Source organism: Gopherus evgoodei, unplaced genomic scaffold (assembly GCF_007399415.2).
Source record: "Gopherus evgoodei ecotype Sinaloan lineage unplaced genomic scaffold, rGopEvg1_v1.p scaffold_36_arrow_ctg1, whole genome shotgun sequence".
Classification (NCBI taxonomy): Eukaryota; Metazoa; Chordata; order Testudines; family Testudinidae; genus Gopherus; species Gopherus evgoodei.
The window spans coordinates 1492667-1500590 of NW_022060038.1; the positions used below are offsets into that span (position 1 = coordinate 1492667).

General features: G+C 45.1%; 1 pseudogene; it reads right to left on the reverse strand.

Annotated features, from left to right (window-relative positions):
• Positions 1 to 6326: 6326 nt before the first annotated feature.
• Positions 6327 to 7397, reverse strand: LOC115641957 (annotated as a pseudogene).
• Between the last annotated feature and the right edge of the window lie 527 nt (positions 7398 to 7924).

Here is a 7924-nt window from a genome sequence, read left to right on the forward strand (position 1 = left end):
CCTTGGCCCTGTGACACTGTCACTTTCATAGAAAGGACACTGGACTAGACGGGCAATAGGTTTGATCCATGATGCTATTCTTGTTTTGGAAAGGAACCAAGTTTCCACCATGGAAACAGAGATTATCATGCAGGGGGATGGCTTTGTACTCAACAGAATGGGCATGAAGGCCTGCACCTCTATAATTTCACTTGTTTCTTTTGATGGGGCACTTTCTTGAAGCCACCCAGCTTTTTTTGAGACATAAGTTACAGGTGTTAACAGACAAGTGTAAGCAGAGACGTGTTTGCAACTCAGCTGCTAATCATTTTCATACATGAATTTAAATGAATTTTGCAGATGACACAGAAATTGGGGCATGGTAAATAATGAAGAGGACAGGTCAATGTTTCAGAGCAGTCTAGATTGGTTGGTAAACTGGGTCGACGCAACCAATATGTGTTCTGATATAGCTATGTTGATGTCTAAGGATACGTCCAGACTACCCACTGTATCAGCGGGTAGCAATCAATTTTTTGGGGACTGATATATCACTTCTCATCTAGACGCGATATATCGATCCCCAAATACTCTCCCGTCGACTCTGGAACTCCACCTGCGCGAGCAGTGGTAGCGGAGTTGACACAGGGAGCCGTGGACGTCAATCCCGCGCTGTGAGGACCCCAGGTAGATCAATCTAAGATATTTCGATTTCAGCTACTCTATTCACGTAGCTGAAGTTGCATATCTTAGATCGATATCCCCCCCCCCCAGTGTAGACCAGCCCTCAATCTAGGAACAAAGAATGTAGCATGATGGAGGACTATCATGTGAATCACAATGGCTCTGAATAAGATTTGGAGGCATGAAGGATAATTAGCTAAATATGAGCTCCCAGTGTGACTATGTGGCCGAAAAGGGAAATATTGATCCTTGGATGATAACCAGGGGAATCTCGAGTAGAGGTGGAGAAATTATTTTACCCTTGCGTTTGACACTAGTGAAACTGTTGCTGAAGTTCTGTGTCTAGTTCTGGTGTCCACGATTAAAGATGGATGTTGATACACTGAAATGGGTTCAGAGTAGAATCACAGGAATCAGTAAAAGATAAAAATAGCCACTGCCTTATAATGACAGACTCAAATATCTCAATCTTTTCATTTCACAAAAGTTGTTAAGGAGTAACTTGAACACAGTCTGTAACTCCCTGCATGGGAAATAAATGGTTATTAATAGACCTCTCAGCCTATCATACAGAGGTGAAACGTGACCCAATGGTTGCAAGTTGAAGTTAAGGAAATTCTGACTGGAAATGAGGCAATTTAACAAGAGTCTTTGCACATTCTTCATCACTGAGAATGTTTAAATCAAGGTTGGATGTTTCTCTAAAAGATCTGCACTAGGAATAATTGTGGGGAAATTCTCAGGCTGCTGCTATACAGACTAGATGATCACAATGGACCCTTCTGATGGTGGCATCAAAAAACATGTTCCCAGGAGTGAGCTGGAGACATTTTGCCTGCAAGCTAGTGCCTAAGCCTAATGAAGAGTTTTTTTTCTATTTGTGACAATGGTAAAAATTCCCCTATGTGGAGAAATTCTCACGTGATTAAGGCGCCTTGGAAACATTACACTAGAGTGTATATTTCACAAGGCTTAAGGATCCCGTGAGGCACTGCATGGATGAACATTTTAGGTGAGAAACATACAGACTTGAGCCCATAAAGTATCCACACTGAGGAATGAATGTATAACCCTCGCCATGAGTGGCTAACTGAGCTGGTGAGGAAATGGTTCCAGAGCATCCTGATTTTAATGTCTGTGTCACAGTGGCCCACTGTTTCATTCAGCTATCAATGGTTTCTGCACATCTAGGCCCTCACATGTCCCAGAATTGCCAGCTCTCTTTACATAATGTGCATACTTCTCCACTTGCGAATTGTTCTATGTAGAAGTTCTTGAAGCACCAGGCAGTGCTATGGGTTTAACAAGAGAAGCCTCAGAAGTGTCTGTCTTGGCATTTGCCACTCGTGAGATTTCTCACTGGTGAGACACAGTCACTAATTATCCCCTAGCTGACGGAGCAGTTGTGACGGGAGGCACGTAACCCCATGCAGAGGAAGAGTTTTGGGGTCTAGGAGCAGCTCGGAAATTGAGAGAGCCAGGGATGACTGTGGAACATGGAGAGGACATTGATGACCAGCGTGCTGTTGTAATCGGGGCAGCTTGGGAGGGGAAGGGCAGTACTGAGAGGATCAGAATACGTTGGGAGATTGAAACCTCTGAGGAGCAAAGTGTGATGTGTTTCCCCATGATGTACTACCTAGAACTCCATTACCACTGAGCCCTCTGATTTACCAGTCTGGGATCCCTCTCTCAGTGTGCTGCTGGGACAAGCTGCAGACCTGCTCCTGGTCCTTCGCCAACATTACAAGCAGGCTTTCTGACCAGCCATTGCATGAACCAACAATAGAGAGACTACAGCCAAATACCACCAGCTCCCCAGCCTAAGACCCAAGAGCTCGACCATCCTACTCTGGTCTAAACTCCAAGCAGTATGAATTTGTTACCCAGTTTGTCCCCCAGCCTAAGACCCAAGAGCTCGACCATCCTACTCTGGTCTAAACTCCAAGCAGTATGAATTTGTTACCCAGTTTGTCCCCCAGATCCTCCCTGAATGTGGTGAGGACAATACACACTTGTGGTAACCAAGCTGAGATTTCTCCCTCAGACACTTAAAAGCACCCTTAGCTCAGATTACAAAATAAAACAAGTTCTTAACTACAACAGTGATCATAAGGGACAGCAGACAGATCAAAGCAGATTACCTAGCAAATAAACAAAAACACAAACTATGCTTGATATACTAGTTAGACTGACTATTAATCAGTCATTTCTCGCCCTGATTGATGCTACAAAGGGCCTGGGAGATTCTCAAGGCACAAGCTGCATTTGCTTTGCAGCTTGGATTTCCGAGGTTTCCAAACACAGGCTAGAAATTTATTTAGCCTGGATCCAGCATTGCCCCCACTTTAGTCTTTGTTCCTCAGGTGTTTGCAGGATTCCTCTTGTGCGGGGAGTGAAGAACCACTAACGATGTCACTCCCTGCCTCATGTAGCTTTAGCATATGGTGGGAACCTTTGTTTCAAATTTGGTTTCCAGACCAGTTTGTGAGAAAATTACAGTCTCCCAAAGATGGAGTCCAGAGTTATGTGGCCTGGTCACATGCCCTTATAGAGTCATAGTATCCATTACTTACCAGCTGTCTGGAGCATTCTCAGGAAGGCTCACCAGGTGGGAGAAAAGTTTTTTCTACTCCTATTGTTTTCCCTTATGGCTCATTGCTCTGAATAGGCCCTTCCCAACCAGCTATCTAGCCTGAAAGCATCTTGCCTACCAGATATTACCCCTGTGTAACTACATTTGAAATACAGATATGTAGTCAATATTAATAAGTTCAGATACAAAAATGTTACCAGTATATATATAGGATAGTCTTTTTCAGGAAATCAAAACTTTTCCAATGACACCTGAAAAGACATATATTGTACAAAATGTATTATACTTATGTCATAATTATATCGTAACCATACATCTATTAAGAATATGGGGCACAGTGTCCCAGACACTGATTCCAAGGTCTGAAGAGCAAGACTTCATTTGGGCCCATTTGGCATCCATCAGTGAGCTGATCTGATTTTCTGGAAGTTGCATCTTCTGCTTCACAATCCCAACTTTAATTTAAAAGGAAAAATGAACCTATAAAGTTTTTGGCCCTTCTGTTTGCAAAGGGACTTTCCCCATCATGAGCCAAATAGAAAAGGTGCAGCACTGTACTGACCAGCACCTAACACACATCCCACTACTGATATAATTTCTGCATTTCTCCTTCAGTCTTCTGCAGACACTCTGAGACAATTGCTGTGACTCTTTGCATCTTAACAGGGTGTTACCACGGAAGCCCAGCAAAGATAATTGAAAGAGTAACCTTGTGAACTATTCCACTGCTAAAGATGGCAGGGGAGGGGGAGTTTGTACAATGAAGATATCCACAAGCTACTGCAAGCAGCACCCAAGTCCTCCAGAGGGGCAGGAGAGTCCAGAGAGCTCAGAGGCAGCATCTGCTTTCTCTCAAGCACCTGGTGCTGTTCACTGTCAGAGACAGGCTACTGGGCTAGACAGACTCTGATCTGATCCACTAGAGCAGAGTTCTTAAGTGAACATTTCTAAAACCCTTTGAAGGTGGGAAGTGCTCTCTGCAGGAGGTACGTTGTGTATTAAGCAGTTACAATCCCTGAACTCATCTGATTCCTTGCAGCACATTGTTGGGCTCTATATGCACTGTATGTGGTCCATGGTAAACAAGCAAGACAAGGCTGAAGAATGAGCTATGTGGAAACCTGGTTTTGTGGCTGTAGTTTTAGCTGTTTGTTTTAATAAATTCCTCCTGTTTAAGTAGGGCTGCATTTTCACAGGTCATGACACACAAATAGCTTTGCTGCAGCTAATACAACCGAGAGGATCAATGTCAGCCTTGGGTAAATCGTTTTATCACTGCGTGGCACGGTCCATCCATGACATGGGGATCATGCTGCCTAGCAACATAGCTAATCAGCTGGACAATCCCAGCTTCATCCCCCGGGCAATGGATGCCCTGTAGTTCCAGATAAGGTGCTGTGCACATGTGTAAATAGCTGCATAATTGAAGATGTCCCATTTATTTTCCTCCCTGTGAAACACCAATGCTACCTCTCCCTCTGCCTAACTAGCGCAGGGGCTTATCCTTCCAGGATACTCAGCTGTTGTCCTAGCTTCAAAACTGATCCCTTGATCTGCCTCCAAGTCCTGGCTCAGGGCAAAGGATTCCCATTGCAGGGACCCTGCCTCCTTCCATCCCCCCGCCATGAGGAAGAAAAGGGAACTGAAAGCTAAAGAAATAAGCCACACAATTGTCTATTCCTTCAGGACTTTGTAGCCTAGCTTTAGGGCCCACAAGTTGTATGATACATAATGTTGCCCACTTGCCACACAGCCCTGCTCCCAACCCTCAGCTGCTTTTATATGGTTTCCTGACTTCCCTGTCTGCTCCTCATTGGCCTCCCCACCCCAGTGCTGCATCCTCACTACAATTATTGCAGTCTCTTTGTCAGGCTGCAGCAGCTCCCGACTCAGCTGGGGTAGAGGAGGAAGATGGAGATGACCAGCAAGTGCAGAGGGAAGAGAGGAGAGGAGCTAGAAGCAAGGTCAAGGACTCCATATAGGTTTTTAAGGTCAGGCTAGACAAAGCCCTGGCTGGGATGATTTAGGTGGGGTTGGTCCTGCTTTGAGCAGGGGGTTGGACTGGATGATCTCCTGAGGTCTCTTCCAACCCTGATATTCTATGATTCTATGATTTGGGGGAAGAGGCACAGAAGAGAGCTGGGCCTAGAGGTAAGGAGTGGAGCAGGGGCTGGACCTTGGGGAAATAGGTGAGGCAGAAGGAGGTCCTTGGGGGAAGAGGTTGGGTAGGGGTTGTGACCTCAAGAGTCATTGTGGATAATTCTCTGTAAACATCCACTCAATGCATAGTGGCAGTCAAAAAAGCTAATAGACTATTGGAAATAATTAGGATCAGGATAGTTAATAAGACAAAAGGTATCATATTCCCTCTATATAAATCTGTAGTATGTCAATCTCTAGTTGCCCCATCTCAATAAAAATATATTGGAATTGGAAAGGGTTCATAAAAGGGCAAAAAAACGATTACGGTTATGGAACAGCATCCATATGAGGTGAGATTAATAAGACTGGGAGTTTTCAGTTTGGAAAAGAGATGACTAAGGGAGGATATGATTGAGCTCTATAAAATCATGACTGATGTGGATAAAGTAAATAAGGAAATGTTATTTAATCCTTCTCATCACACAAGAGCTAGGGGTCACCAAACAAAATTAATAGGCAGCAGGGTTAAAGCAAACAAAAGGAACTATTTCTTCATACAGTACACAGTCAACCTGTGGAACTCTTCGCCAATGGATGTTGTGAAGGTCAAGACTATAACAAGATTAAAAAAAGAACTGGAGGATCAATGGTCAGGGATGGGGTCCCTAGCCTCTGTTTGACAGAAGCTGGGAATGGGTGTCAAGGGACGGATCACCTGATGATTAGCTGTTCTGTTCATTCCCTCTGGGGAACTTGGAATTGGCCATGATCTTAAGAGAGGCCTAGATGGACCTTTGGTCTGACACAGTATGGCCGTTCTTATGTTCTTAGGGGTCCAGTGACCGGCAATTAAAAAACTGGAATCCAATGAGTTCTACATAGACCAATTCCCCAGTTTGGCACGCTAACACAGCACAGTCAGGTCAGGAAAGGTTTTAATGTCTCTTTGACTGTACAGTAAGTGATTCAGGGAACAGGGCCCAGCATCATGTTACCAGCCAGCTCTGCACGGAGCTTGGTCTGAGAGTCAGAGCACCAGGAGAAAATTTTAGGTCCCTTTATGAGTAACAAGATGGAGAAGACTGTCCCGGATCTGCTTCTTTCTCACCCCGTAGATGATGGGGTTGAGCATGGGAGGCACCAGGAGGTACACATTGGCCATGAGAACGTGGAAATGCAGGACCACATTGTATCCATACCAGCGCGTGAGAGAGGAGAAGAGAGAGGAGATGTAAAATGTGAAGATGGCACAGAGGTGGGATCCGCAGGTCCCAAAAGTCTTGAGCCGGGCATCCTTTGTGGGGAGGTTGAAGATGCTCCTGAGGATCTGGATATAAGACGCGAGGATAAAAATTACATCCAGACTCTTCACACAGAATAGCACAAAGAGGCCGTAGTAATTACTGACGTGAGTGTCTGCACAGGCCAACTTCACCATGGCCATGTGCTCGCAGTGCATGTGGGGGATAATGTTGGTTCTGCAATATGGCTATTGCCTCGCTAGGAAGAGATAGGGCAATATGAGCATGCCACCGCGCAACACCACAGCCAGGCCAATCTTGGCCACCACAAGGTTTGTGAGGGCGGTAGAATGTCTCAGGGGATTGCAGATGGCCACATAGCGATCAAAAGCCATGGCCATGAAGATCCCAGACTCCACCACTAAGAAGCAGTGAATGAAGTACATCTGGGTGAGGCAGGCACTGAAATCGATCTCCCTGGAATTGAACCAGAAGATGCTGAGTGTTTTGGGCAGGATGGATGTAGACAGGACCAGGTTGATGACAGCCAGCATGCAGAGGAAATAGTACATGGGCTCATGGAGGCTCGGCTCCCTCTGCACGATGAACAGGATGGTGAAGTTCCCCAAGATGGCTATGGCGTACATGGTGCAGAAGGGGATGGAGATCCAGACATGGGCTCTCTCCAGGCCTGGAATGCCGAGCAGGATGAAGGTGGAGGGGTTGGTGAAATTAGTTGTGTTGGAATCTGACATGAAGTAGAGGAGAAGATGTGTAACTTTGAGATAGAATGGTGTCTCCTACATGTACCATACATTCCCCTGACTTTCTGTATGTACCCAAGGTTCCACGGGGATGGCAGCAGTACAAATGCCTGGTTGAAGAGATAATTTTAATATGAGACACAACATCCAGTACTGGAGACTGTTCTCATGGGTGAAGCAGATTGGTCCCTCTTCACATACTGAAAAATGACATTTTCATTGCTCAGATAAATGAATTATGAACAATTGACCCTACTAATGCCAATTCTATATTTGTTGGTGCTTCATGTGTCTATAATTCCTACATGTCGATGTGTGGAAAACCTTAACCTGCACCAACAGGAAACACCCGTGTGAATACTGGCTATCCATCATTAACATAAAAATTGCTATACTGGATCAGGAAAAAGGTTCATCTAGCCCAGTATCCTTTGTTTTGACAGTGGCCAATCCCAGATGCCACACAAGGAATGAACAGAACAGGTTATCATCAAGTGATACATCCATCTCCTGTCACC